Genomic DNA, 14,876 nt, shown 5'->3' with positions numbered 1-14,876 from the left:
GGCTCGGCTCTCACTGAGCTCCCCGCTGGACGCTCAACGGCGCCCGTGCCGCTGCAACGAGTAGGGGAGAGAGATCCCGCCGGCAGGAAGGTGAGCGGAAGGCGGCGGTAGTCCGCGTGCCACGGTGGCCGCGTGGGGGGTGGAGGGGCTCGGCTGCCCGCCGTGTGCGGTGCGGGGGCTGAGCCGTAGCCGAGCTGCTGGGGCTGGGAAGTCCACCAGAGGAGCTGGGGGGAAGTGGGCTGCAAGTTAACGATTAACTCCGCGCCGGTACCTCATCTCGCATCGCGCCGGAGCGCGGAGGCCGGCGACGTCGGTCGGGGGGCGGGTGCGGGTCTGGCAGCGCTGCTACGGGCGGGGTGGTGTTGCTCTGCCCGGCACCGACTCGCACTCATCCCCGTCATTCCTCTTGGTGAGGCTTTCAGAGTAATGAAGAGTGACGAGCACCCGATAGAAAATGTAAAGTGTTTCTTCTGGTCTTCTTCAGCGTAACTGTTAGGGAATAAACCTTACAGACCGGGGAAACCGCCATCGCTGCCTTCCCTGCCTTCTGTTACAGCTGGCTTTGCTAATGGAAAGTAAAAACTTTGGTTGTTTGCCTTCTTTCTCCTGTTGGGTGGCACCGATGCTGGTGGAGCCTGAAGTTCAAGGGGATATTTACCATAATTTAGAGAAACGTGCTATTCATCTATCACATCTTTTTGTCCTCTGTCAGACAACTGAAGGAGTTTATGTTGGATGAATTCCTTCCCTTGTAAAAGCACTCTGTCTTTCTGTAAGTACAAGCTTTTAGTATGTTTTCAGCTTGGCTGTTTCTCTTTTATGAGTCAGAAATATCTTCTTATTGCTTGAACGGCATCCGCAGTCCCATGACATTCCTTTAAAGAGTCAAGAATTCTTGCTCATATGGTGGGAATCATCTGGCATCTCTTTGTGTTTGACATTAGTAAGGGCAGGACTGTGTCCTTCTTTGTTGTGAAATACTGGAAGATGGTAACGTGGGACCCTGGTTCTCCTACCATTACCTCAGCTACTCAAAGCTGCAGCATCTGAGTAAGGGAGGGATCTTGGCATCCTGATGCTTCCCTCTCAAAAGAGGAGTGAGCAGAGATTAGAGAAGCAGAACCTTGCTGCTACTTTAAAAGTCATATTTTACTGTTTTGTTTTTTTTTTTCCCATATCTCTGATTTCCAAACTCCTATTAACTCTTGATTTTTTTCTGTAAGCATAGTTGTTGGTTTTAAAGGGTCCTTAAGGGCTCCCAAGCATAGTGGGTTCTGAAGGAACGAACAAGAAATAAATACCTGGGATAGTTTGACGGTGAATAATTGTGATGATCAGCTGGTTTGTGGGTTTTTCTTTCTTTTTTTTTTTTCCCCACCTCCCCTGTGAAATGCAATTTTACAGCTTCTTGCCCCTAAAAGACATGATTCTCCCTTAGGGCTGGTGATAATCGACCTGGTAAATTACAAGAGAGAAGATCTCTTTCAGCAAAGTGTTTTAGAGCCCTTTCACCTGGGGATTGTTGTTAGGTGTAGCCATGCCACGCTCATTTCCCTTCTGCACGTTCTTGATTCACATTAAAAATAAGCTTTAAAACTTGGCTGCTACCTTTAAAGATGCAATAAATACAAAGGAAAACAAAGACGCTTTTTGAGCAGGGTAAAAACACTGTTTTAAGAGTTAGCCCAAGTTGCTTTATTGTAATTGCTTCTCCAGATGAAGGAATTGCTGGGTGAAAAAATTCTCTGAGTATCTGTGGTATGCAAAGTAGGAGATCTTTTAGCCTTGAGTGTTTGCTTTGGAAACAGGTTATAACTCACACACCACTGATTTTGCATCTCATTTGATCTATCTTCACATTTCTGAGTGTACCCTCTATATGCAGACTGGATCTGAACACCTTGAGTTAGGGAAGTGTGACAAGAATGCAGTTGTGTATGCTATAGAAGGCTCAAGGATAAATATTTACGTTTTTTTTTCTTCCACATTTCTTCAAGTGTGGAGTCAGATATCTCACTTTCTCTTGTGCATGTGTGACTTCTTAGAAAGTAAGGATGATATGAAAATCATTTAACTGTAAAATCCTCAGTATGAAGTTTTGTTCCCTCCCAACTGAACGTGTTTTTGTTACTTAAGCTATTTATACTGGAAGCTTACTTCCTTAAATAGGAAGAGTTCCTCAACAGATACTTTCTGTATTTGTACTGTTAATGGATTGGAGTGTAGATTTTAGATATACTTTTTTCAAAAAAGTGTAGTTTTTAAACTGTATGGAATATAGATGTCTTGTTTCTGTAATTATGAATTCAATAAATGGAATTCAATAAATACTGATTCTAGAGTGCAGTAACCATAGGTCTGTTTTTGGAGGAGATGAGCTGTCTGAATAGTAATGCATTTGTTCTCCACTTCTCTTTTCTTCTTCTGTAACTTAATGTTCCTTTTCAGTGTACAGCTGGTAAGCTGGCATTGCCAAGTTCTGAAAAGTGTTTTAGTAACAGTTTTGGAAGACAATGCATCTGGATAACATGATGATTGACTACAAATTAATTTCTCCTGTTTTTAACCAAACAGAAACACTCTAGCTAATGTGTATACAGAGACAAATCAAGTCCTTCAAGAAAACACTTAATTTTCTCAGTCCTTGATTGGCAGTTGCTGGCAATGTTGAGGATTTGAAAAATGGTCGAACTTGTACTGTAGCCAGATGTGCCAGCACATTCATTAATATACTTTTTCTATGACTGCTGCATGCAGTACTGCATTTACTGAAAATAAATAAATAAAAATCTAGAATATTATAAAATATGAAAAAATATGAAAAAATACAAAAAATATGAAAAACTACTAAAATCTGAACTGTGGAAAGTGAAATCCTGCGTCAGTTGTTCTTTTAAATTTTGGATATACAAATTTGCACCCGTTAAGAAGTGAGTGACAGTATAAGCAAAAAGTAGTTCAACACTGTATCAAGTAGCAGACACTTCTAGCAGACACACTGGTAGTGCATAGGGTTAGTATTTTGAAAAATACAATACAAACTCAGCATTTAAATATTTTCAATTTTTTTCCTGTACTACAAACTGATTTGAGCATGTTCTATTAGGAGATTAAGATTATTTTATTCAAAACAATTTCGGTTTACTGGGGCCTGAATTAAGTGTACAGAAATTCATTACTGAAATTCAGGTTTTGAAGATTTAGCTTAACTTGTAGGAAAATTCAGGAGAAAGCTGTAGTTGATTTCACTGGATCTTGACCAGACCAGCAGGATATGCTTCATCAGGTGGTGGTGTTTTACTTTTCTATCTCCTATGAGTTTAGATAGGTTTCAGACAATGCTTTAACATGTTAACACGAGTCTAGGTGAGATGAATTTATCAAATGCTAGGTTATGGTATATTGTCTATTCTTTAAATAACGAAATCTAAGATGAAGGATTTTTCTTACCATGACAACTTGGATCTTAGGAGGTTCCTCATTTCTACTTCAGTCTGTGCTTAAAACTTGAGCCTTATATGTCAGGTATTTCCTTGCATTATGCTGAGAGCTTACACTGCATCACATAAAGATTTGTGGTGTCTGTGTTTCCTGTCTAGTCAGTGGAAATAGTCAGGAGCATTGAGGGCATGAATTGGAGCGTTGTAGTGCTTCACAGAGTAGTTATGGCATTACTTCATTAAGTAGCATGGACAGAAATAACTTTCATGTGATTTGGAAATAAGACAGTACAGTTTTGTGACTGCACTGTGTTAGGTCATGTTGACTATTTCTCAGGGCAGCGGTCTTCCTTTATGCCTGAAGTTGGTGCTAAGTTCTTGGGCCTAGTCCTGCAGATCAATTGCTTGGTGATGTCTCTTGATGTTTGTGCTGGGAAAGCTTTGTGAAGGAAAGAGACTTCATTTATCAGTTAAGTTTGTCAGGATGATGTTGGGACCAGGAATTTATTTTTAATGCCTAAATGGGATTTTACATTTAATACTTCAAAATAAAAGTCAAGCCCGTGTCTCTTATGGTATTTTCAATCTAACCACTTATCTGACAGAAGAGTAATGTATCAGCTCGTAAAGGAATAAGAAACTAAAGCCTATATTTAAGGAATCTAGTAAATGTGAGCTAAGTACATGGCATGACTTAGATTCTCAGAAAAATTAAGTAAAAGTCAAATAGTTTCAGGTTCTGTTAAATTGTTTAACAGTGTTTCAGCATTTGAAAAAAAAAGTATGTAGTTAAAATATATCAAACTAGAAGCTTTTTAAAATTTATTCTTTATAAACTACTAATCTTAACTTCCTAAGGAGAGAACTTTAAAGATAACAGCTGAGAGCTGATGTTTTTGTTACTATTTACTTCTTTCCATAAAAGCAAAAAGACATACTTTATATAATATACGAACACATACATATTAGTTTTAGTCACAAAATAGATTTTTTTTTGGTGATTGATATTTTTGAGAGAAGCGGTAATAGTTTGGGATGGGAGAATAGGTGCTCATGATGGGCCTTGTTAATCTTTTGTCATGGTTTCAGGTGTGCGTATATCCAATACTACTCCTAATTACTTTTGTATTAACCTACTGATTCGTTCTTTTTACAAAAATGGCTACTTATGCATGAGAGCGTACAGGTCCGGAATTATGTATAGTTTGATCCTGGTGTCACTCAGGGTTAATTACAGTGCTCTTGCACTGATATTAGGTGGGTGACAAGAAGGCTTGCAGCTCTGCTTCCCCTTCCTCACCATTTGTTTATTTGGGAACTTACTCTACTCTGAGCATATTCAGGTAAATCACAGAACTGCAGGGATTGGAAGGAATGTCTGGAGATTGTCTAGCCCTCTGCTAAAGCATGTTCCCTACAGTAGGTTTCACAGGAAAGTGTCAATGTGGGTTTTGAATATCTCTAGAGAAGAGGAATTCACAACTCCAGTCTGTTTGAGTACTTCATCACCCTCAAAGTATTTATTTTTTTTTCCTCATATTTGCAAGGAACTTCCTGTGGTCTAGTTTGTGCCCGCTGCTTCTTGTACTGTTCCTAGATACCACTGAAAAGAGCCTGACCCCATCCACTTGACTCTTGCCCTGTGGATATATATATGCATTGGTATGGTCTCTCCAATTAATCTTCTCTTCTCCAGCTTAAGCAGTCCCAGGTCTCTCAGCCTTTCCTCATAAGGGAGAAGGTCCAGGCCCTTAATCATCTTTGTGGCCCTCCATTGGACTCCCTCTGCAAGTTCCTTGTTTTTCTCATACCGAGAAGCCCAGAACTAGACACAAGAGCTCCAGATGTGTCCTCACCAGGGCAGAGTAAAGGGAGAAGATCACCTCCCTCAACCTGCTGGACATGTTGTTTTTGATGTACCCTAGTAAGCCACTGGCCTTCTTGGCCACAAGAGCACAATGCTGGTTCATGGTCAACCTGCTGTCCACCAGGACACGTAGGAATTTCTCTGCTGATCTCTTTCCCGGCAGGTCACTTCCTAACCTATATCAATACATATGGTTATTCCTCCCCAGGTGTAGGTCTGTACTTGTCCTTGTTGAAGCTTGTAAGGTTCATCTCTGCCCAATTTTCCAGCCTGTCCAGGTCACTCTGAATGGCAGCACAGTTGTCTTCAGCTACTGAATGTCAGCCACTCCTTCCAGCTTTCTATCATCAGCAAACTTGCTGAGTGTGCATTCTATCCCTTCATCCAGGTCACCGATAAAGATGTGAACAAGACTAGATTCTTTCCTTCAGTATTCAGACACCTCTTCCATTTTCCATGACTTCTGAAATACAATAGAAAGTGCCTTCGCAGTCATTTCTGCCAGCTCCCTCAACACTGGTGGCCCCTTAAGGGAGCACAGATTTGCGTGTGTTACATTTGCCAAGGTGACCTCTGACTATATCTTCCTTGACTAAATGTAAAAATAAAAAGTAACAAATTGGAATTCTCCAGGAATATCAGACATTTGTTTATTTGAAGTTTATCTCCTATGGAAACTTGTGAGGCAGTGCATTGTAAAGATGTTGAGCTATGTTGTGATTAAATGCTTATTTCAAGCAGCAATAGCTGATGTGAATGATGAGCAGTTATCAAATTATAATACTCAAAACCATGAAGGAACTTTCAACACTAACTATTTTCTGTGTGCAGAAGTAGTGTGGATACTCATTCAAAAGCTAACTTCATATATTTTGGAATTTTTCTTTGTTTTCTATTTATTTATTGTGAACAGTGGAGTAAGGTGTTGCCAGCAATCTGGGTTGCACTTGGAATGCTATGTGGGGCTTCCCTACAGACTTCTTCCTCTGCAGGATTAATGGGGCTGAGGAATGCAGCTGTGCAACACCAGTAATGCTGTCCTAGTACTCAGAAGTGTGCCACTTGGGATTGCACGAGCACTTTCAACTGCTGAGGCTTTTCAGTACATCTGTGTACTGAGTGGTTAACCCCAATTTACTGCTGAAATAAATGACATTAAGAGAGTTATTTAAGGTCGTGCTATACTTCCATGGTAAACGTGTGTTCATAATCCATTTTCTATTTCCGTCTTTGGAGATTGCCAATGTATAAAACTTTAGTTTTATCTTCTTAAGCAATTCAGTGAAAGACTTGAACTCCGTGTGTATTTGAAGCTGTAGATTTATGCCGTGTAGAATTTTACTCTGTTGACAATATAAACTTCTTCCCTTTTGCATTTTATAATAAAAGTCAGTTAGGTTTTACAGTAAAACTGGCAATGACATCTATGGACTATCATATTTCCTGCCTTCCTTTGAGTACATCTGTTGTGCTTTGCTCTGCAGATTGAGTACTTTGTGTAGATAACCTGTCTGTGCACAAGAAGGAAACATTTCACAGGTGCAGCTATAAAAGTCACCTATGTGAATGCTTAGATGTGGATATTTCTTAAGGACCTGATCCTGATATGGCACCCAGAGTTAAATAAGCGCATTTATTCACTTCCTGCTGTTTATAAACCAATAAATCCAGAACTGTCTTTCTGTATGTTCGTTTCACTGCGTGGATGTATTGCATGTTCTTGAAACATAGGCTTGTTTGAAATTCCAGATGTGCTCAGTTTTGATAAGAAAGCTCATCATCATTTTTGCCTTTTTGTTTCAACTTTGAAAGACCATCTCTTCCAAGATGACAGCATTAGACAGAGGTGACAGTTTCCTTGTGGTTTTGCTAGAGAATCTTGTTGTTCTGAAAGACTGAAAGAAATGTGTTTATATATGTGTGTGTATATGTTTGTGTGTGTGCGCGCGCATATACACAAAGTATATATGGTATACATTTGTATATATATTTTCCACTCTCCCAGCAAAATATACACATATATATACATATATGCGTGTGTGTGTGTATATATATATGAATGCATACATACACGTGGGTATATATGTATTTATATACGTGTATGTGTGTTTTGCTGGGAGAGAGGGAAAAATATAATTCTTATTTCATTGTATGAGCTTCCCTGAGGTCAGAAAAGCAGAACCTTGACTGTGAAGCAATGTATTATAATAAGTTCTTCTGAATGAAGTGTTTTGGAAGAGATAAGGAGATACTATAAAACTTTGAGAAAGTACAGTTGTCTTCCCTACGAAAATGGTCAGTATGAAAAGAGGTGAGAATTCAGTATCTCTGGAACATGAGCAGACCAGGATGTGAGTAGTCTTTTTAACAATTAAAGTGTGGAAGCTGATGGAGCTGTTTATCTCATTATGGAACCAGTAGCACTGGTTCAGCTGTCCTCCTCAACAAAGATTATTTCCATGACCTGGTCATGACCGTGTGTTATTCTGTCTAATCTCTCTCGCAACATTTTCTGCTTTTATAACATCATCTATTCATTCAGCATTTCTTATAAGTTCATTTTTATCTTTCAGTCCAATTAATCTTGTAAGCAATGCATCTTCTGTGGAGAGGGAAATGTTACTTCTTTTCTAGTTCTTCCCTTCTCTGCACTTTTCACTTGTCTTTCCTTTCATAAAGTTTTTTTGATTCTTCTGAGAGTTACATTCCTTAAATGAGATAATGAATTTGTTAGTGATAATGGACGAAAGGCAAGTGTTCTGGAAATAACACTGTGGTACATTCTGTACCACATTCTTTCCAGCTATGCTGCACTATGAAAGGAAGATGTGAAATACTTTACACTCACTGAGTAAATAATATCTGTTAAAAACAAACACGTTTGAAATAGCAGAACTGGATAGCTTTTTCCAGAAAGTCCTTGAATGAGAAGCTGAAAAAAGTATGTACAGAATAAGAAACTGCATTTGGGAACGCAGAGTGAAAGGAGACCACTGGAGTTTAATGTGAGATAGGTAACTAATGGTTGCTTCTGTTGTACTGGAGAAAAAAGGCCAGTGTGTTCCAGTGTGGAAAGGAGAACGTAGGAGTAAAAGTTCACTAACAGTAAGAAAAAGACAAATTTGTGTAACTGAGTGGTTGTTTGTCTCCAAGTTGGGTGCTTGCAAATATAACACAATATGTATATCAATACCATGCAAAGTACTCTATGTCTAATAAAGCTTAAAATTGAATTAATGCAGATTCAAAGGCAAGAGAAATAGATCCATTAGTTATCTTCTAATTTTTGATTGAAAGTATAAATTGATTTCATTCTAAGATTGTTGGTATCACAAGATACAGGACATTGAAAGGCAGTCTCCTACTCTGGTTAGCTTATTTACTTGTTCAGGAGGTCTGAGCTTTTTAAAAGGCTTCGGATACTGGTAACGTCTTTTTCATAATTATGAATAGTCTATTAAGAAAATATCTATTTGTAACTATTATAAAATTATTTTAAAGTACAAGGGATGCTCTGAAAGTAGTGTTTCCTATTTTGTTATGTTAGTGGTATGGTGATTGAGGTGGAACCTTCTTGCCAATATTCTGTTGTATTTTGTTGCCATGTAACAGATGGCAGCAGAGGGACCCTCCAACAAAATGGCATCTGATCTGGAAGCACATATGAAGCAAAGATGTCATTCCTTCATGTGGAAGAAATGGCACCCATGACATTCATCAACGCTTGCTGAAAGTTTATGGGGACAAAACTGTGCATGTGAGAATGGTAAGGTGGTACATTTCAGCAGTGGCAAGAGGAATGTGAAACATGAGTCATGTTTTGGATAGCCATGCATGGGTATCACACTGTAGAATGAAGAGTGTCTCAATAAGTTCACATGCATGAATCATTAGATCATGACCAGGGAACTGTGTATAGAACTGAATACTGGTTTTGATGAATTGGAAACAATGGTAGCATTATTGGAATATTGCAGAATTTGTGCCAAGTGTGCCCCATGAATGATCACAGCAGGATAAACACAGTATGCAAGCTTGTCAGGACCTATTGAACCAGTATGAGATTGAAGGTGAATATATTCCATATCATATCATTACTGATGACAAGATGCAGTGTCATTACTGTGTGTTAGAGGCAAAATGATAGTCCATGGAGTGGCAAGATGTGAATTCCCCATTGAGGAGAAAATTCAAGATGTGGCTGTTGCTGTGCAAAATAATTTGCACTGTCTTTTAGAATAGAGAAGAAGGTGATCCTTCAGGGTTTCCTGGAACCCAGACAAACCATCAACACTGACTATGACATCATGGCTCGGGCTAATCTGAAGGCTACAACTTCCAGAGTCAAGTCAGCAAAGATTGCCTTTCTCTTGCAACAGGGTAATACCAGGACCAATGTGAGTTTGAATTCTGTGGAGCACATTGCCAATCTTGACAGGATTGTCCTACCACATCTATTGTATAGTCTGGATTTGGTATTTTCTGATTGATATCTTTTTGGGCTGATGAAAGATGAACTGCATGGGTAAGATTATCCTAGCAACAGCATGATCATACAGCTCTAAAAGAGTGGATCACCTCCACTAGTGTGGAGTTTGATGAGCATGGCATGCAGGCTCTTGTTCATTGCTGGTGAAAATGTATAGCTAATGGTGGTGACTGTTGAAAAAGATGTTTTGTAGCTGAGAATTTGCTCTGTCAAATAGTATTACTGTGCGCTTTGTATTTGTTGTAATTTCCATAGAAAATAGGAGTCATTATTTTCAGAGTAACATTCATAAATTAATAATTAAACTTTGATAAATTACGCATTTATCTATTTTTAAGATCTCTGCTTTTTTAGAAAGAAAATCAACATGTAATGGATATGAAGAGATTTTGTGTGGGTGCATTTTATATTTGATTTCTAGTTTGAAAACTAGACTTCAAGTATGAGTTGTTTCATGTATTTTAAAGATCTGCTATTATGTAGAGTATGATGCTGAATGCAAGGAAGTCTTTTTGCAGGACTCCACTCTTTCCAGTACGCAGAAGAGCCTAGAACTAATGTGGCCTTAGCACTGTTGTGTTTTGGATTGATAATATAAGTTATGGTAAAAGAATTATTTTTTGGGTTGAGTCAGCAAGCATTTTTTTGTTTTGTTTTGTTTTTTGTTTTTGCTTGAACTAAAAACAAAAACTGAAACAAAAGGCATTTTCTTAACACTATATCTTTGCTTAATTCCAGATGGAAATATTTCAATTCTCTTGTTGTTTCTGTTTTTCTTTCTTACAGTAAGCGAATTGTCTCTCTCAAGTATATAAATGGTGCTGAATTGTCAAGCTGATTGAGCAACTTAAAATAATGAAATACACATCTGTCTATTAGGGCTATACCCACAATTTTCTGATAACATCCCTGCTTGGAAAACCTCTCCCTTTCTTTCTCACTTACTGTGGAGATGGCCATATAAAGATGGCTTTTTCAAGAGAGAATGAGACATCACTAGGAATAGTAGCTAAAAGCAGAGAATGCATTTATCTCTGTCATTCTTAATCTCAAAATCTCTTTCATGTGGATTAAGAAGCAGCTATCATACAGATATATTTTTTGATAAATTAATATCCTTGTAATAATGAAATGAAAGCCTTTTAAGAAATTGTCAGAATAATATTTATATCATGCCATGTGCCTCACGTTAATAGGTGCTAGTTTTACTAGAGTTGCCTTTTCTTTAAAAGCTATCCAAGTGAAATTTTCTTCACAAGACAGAAGGTTATCTGATACTAGGTCCTTAAGACATGTTTCCTTGTTGTATGAGAGGCTTGTATCTTTGTTGAGACAAATGTATAGTAGGTGTTTTTGTTGCTGTTTGTTTGTTTGCTTTCATATTTTTTTGAGATTAGAAAAAAAATATATATCCAAAAGATCTTTACCTTTTCTTTCCTCTACCAGAGCAATTTTAAAAATTCAGTTGACTTCTGTTCAACACATAAGCAGGGATGATACATATTTTAAAGTACTATAATGCTGATAGTATTCCACTTGTTAAAGCTTTTAGTGCTATTGGAACCTTGACTAAAACATCTGAATTTCTGGAAAACTACTTCAGCTACTGTAGCAGAGAATGAAGAGGAAAGTGTGCATAGATATGTGCACATATCAGATCCATTTATGGATCATGTTTAGTGATCTTCCTTTTGAAACTTCCATGCGTTGTGATTCTGTGAATCTGCTGCATTTGTTTTGCTGGATATAGTCTATTTATATTTTGGTTCAGCATTGCTCCTCAGATATCTATTCTTAATCTATGTTGCACATTGATACTCCATGTGAAAAACTTGATCTTTTTCAAAGCTTGAATTCTTACCTTCAAGTTCCTGTTGTGATTTTTTTTTTTTGCTGTTATTTTTTCCATGAAACTGCTGTGAGCTGAAGAGTTAATCTGTTCCTGAAACCTGTCATAATCAAATCTTAGAAAATTGCAGCTATGAAACTTGTTTTAAAAATGGTTTCCTTTCGACTTCAACTTGCATTCACACAGTTCTTTATGCATCTCACTGAATTGTAATTGGTCTAAAAAATCTCTGTGCTGAGCCATTTTTTCTTCCCTTTCAGAAAATAACAAAACAGAATTGTTTTGCACAAATACAACTCCAGAGCTGAGCACATGGTACTCCTAAGTCTCAATTGTTCTTACTGCACTTGTGAGAAGACACCAAAGCAGTAAATAATATTATTGTGCAGCGGCAAAGGCAGCTCAAGGACAATAAGCATTTGAATTTGCTCTTCAACCTGATGTACATAGTCTGCTTAGTAAGGCTACATTAGTGTAGAATGGAAGAGCAGGAACTTTGTGGCAGTTCTAAGGCCAGTAGCGGCTTGAGTTTATACGTATGCCTTCTTCAGTTTTTTTGTCTTCGACTTACTGGTTCTCTAATACTTTGCGGTAACTGATGCATTTACAAAACTTAGGAGTACAACATACATTGGAATTCTCAGGAAACATTTGTCTTTTACTTATTCATGCTTGCATGTGTCAGAATGCAGTAGAATCCTCAATGTGAACTCAGAAATATAAAAGCATTCAAATAATATCTATTCATGAGCAGAGGTAATCTAAATTATAATGTATTTTACCTATGTTGTTGCATGGGGTTGCTGTGAAGCAATCCTTCCAAGCTGGGTAGTAGTAATGTCAAGATAACAGGAAGTTCTATACCTCTTCAGATGGTAAAGGAATACCTGTATTTTGGACTGGTGGTTTTTTGTTTTTTGTTTTTGTTTTTTCCTGCAAAATAAGGAACTCAGGTTTGAACTGCTGAAAGAACTGGGGCAGATGTAGTTTTCCTGGCTTCCTGACTACCAAGATAAGACTCTTAGAAGGGCAAGTCATTCTACCTGAGGACAGAGAAAACCTAGCTGTGTTAGAACAACCTATTTCTTCCTATCTGTCCATCACACATAACTCTCATCTTCTTTGCATTGCAGGAAAGGAGAAAAGAGAACTGGGCAATCTATCCATGAGAGCTACAGAGTCTATCGTGATTGGATTTGAAAGCATTGTATGAAAAAAATCATTTAATCTACTGGCTGAGGATTTATATGGCCAGAAAATAGGGCCAAAGTCTACTCTTAATTCAGGTCTGGGGTGCTCTCCGTTATGAGAATAGAAAACAAGTTGTGTGGACTTGAAGGGATGGTGAAATTCCTCATCCAACATGTCTTTTATCTACACCCTTATGCATCCATATCTTGAAGTTAGATCAGCTTCAGTCATGTGTGCTGCCAGCTTCACTCGTATGTGCTTGCAGTGCTGTACATTTTTCCTGTTCCACCTCCTTAAATAAAACTCAGGAAAATAAGGCAAGTAACGTGCTCATTGAATGTATGTTGTTGGGTAATAGTAAGGATGTTTTATTATGTCTTAAAAAATCTGTCTTGGATGGTATTCATATCAAAATTGTCTTCTAAGGAAATAGATTTTTGATTCTCATTATATGAAATATTCAAAAACTATATCTACTAATATATTTTGATTGGAAGAAATAAGCTCAAATGCCTGATGAGTTAAGCATTTTTCCTGGAATTCAAGGTCCATAAGAAGTGGCAGATGGGGTCACTTCACTGTTACTTCATTTACAGAGTACACCCAAAAAGTCAACAGACTCAAAGCTGCATGAATCAGAATGATTAATGTTCCAGGGTTATAATATTCAGATCAAATACTGTTTTCTAATTATTTTTTTTTTGCTATATCACCTGGATAGTTTACAAAGAAAAAGAAATTGTTGCGTAGTGAAGATTTTTAAATTGGGCGTTTTGATTAACAATCTATTGTCATACGTCAGTTAAAGTCATTATGTACTTTTTTCTATATATTCAGGTCATGCAGTGAAATTGGGGAGTTTGAATTCTGTTGAAGTACAATATACAAGCAGTCCTGTACAGAACAGGATGTGTAGGGGGAAAAAATATCAGCAAATGTGTAGGAAATTCCAGAATTCAATTTTTATTTTTTTTTTCTTTCAAAGGCTATGAATTTTCTCAGGGCATTCCTCAAATGTATATCCAAATAGTGAGGCCAGTAGTTACAGCTTGATTAATTTGGAGTAGAAAGATGTTGAAAAGAATGTGCTACTTGTGATGAAAAGCAGTTGTTTATTGTGGGTTTTTTTTTTTTGAGATTATCATAGAAATGCTAAAAATATGTTGATGCCCCCACAGACTTGTATGCATTTAGTTCTCATTGTGAGTTTTGTAATTATATGAAAGTCACAACTTTACTGTAAATGACAGTTTTTGAATCCATTTTCAAATAGACACTATTTGTGTTTAAATTTCTCTCATGGAGTTCTAATGGGTTTGTAGAATTTCTAGCATCTGGAAAAGAGTCTGTCTTTTTATAATGCTTGTCAGTATCACCATTTGTAGTCTGTACAGCATACCATCTACTTCCTGCTGTGAAAATGCTCAGCTATTCTAGCTTAGACGCACATGACCTATGGGTGTTGGATACCTCTATCCTATGCATACGACCTCCAGTCATGCTTATTTGTCACAAGTGTAGACATTGACCCAGTCGTTATATTGGAATGTGTATGTAACAGAGGAATGACTGACGGAGCAATGTAATTGTGATGCAAATAAAACATGTATTCTTCAGACATGAATGTTATACCTTGTAACTGTTAAAAAATAGTCATTTTCTGGGCTGATAGGTGTCTATCATTTTCATCTGTCAAATGTTAGTTGATATGATTATCAAGTACTAAATAGAAATGTTTAATCTTTTTCTAATGCTATTCAAACTAATTTTACATCATCAAAGGGACAGTATTTTCTGTTTTTAAAAGACAAGTTCATTAATTTTTATTATGATTTTAAGATACTTGTGCATATCACATAGGTACACAGCTTGGTGGTTGTGAGTTTGAACTCTTAGTAGTGGTGTCTCAAGTGATAAAAATGACATGAGTAGGTAAGCAGGATAAAAGGATATTAAACAGGCCTATGCATAGCTTGTTTTCCGTTCCCCACCACATTTTATTTATTTATTTTTTTCAATAATCATGAAGTGATTGTAGTG

The 14,876-nt window shown here is 37.4% G+C and overlaps 1 long non-coding RNA gene across 1 annotated transcript; it reads left to right on the top strand.

The window, feature by feature from the left end:
- Positions 1-6: 6 nt before the first annotated feature.
- Positions 7-13,962, top strand: LOC109367785. The gene is made up of 3 exons (XR_004159920.1): positions 7-90; positions 8,920-9,704; positions 12,779-13,962. It is a non-coding gene; the product is annotated as an uncharacterized LOC109367785 (long non-coding RNA).
- Positions 13,963-14,876: the final 914 nt, after the last annotated feature.

Source organism: Meleagris gallopavo, chromosome 5 (genome assembly GCF_000146605.3).
Source record: "Meleagris gallopavo isolate NT-WF06-2002-E0010 breed Aviagen turkey brand Nicholas breeding stock chromosome 5, Turkey_5.1, whole genome shotgun sequence".
NCBI classification, from domain to species: domain Eukaryota; kingdom Metazoa; phylum Chordata; class Aves; order Galliformes; family Phasianidae; genus Meleagris; species Meleagris gallopavo.
This window is presented reverse-complemented; position numbering and strand designations above follow the sequence as displayed.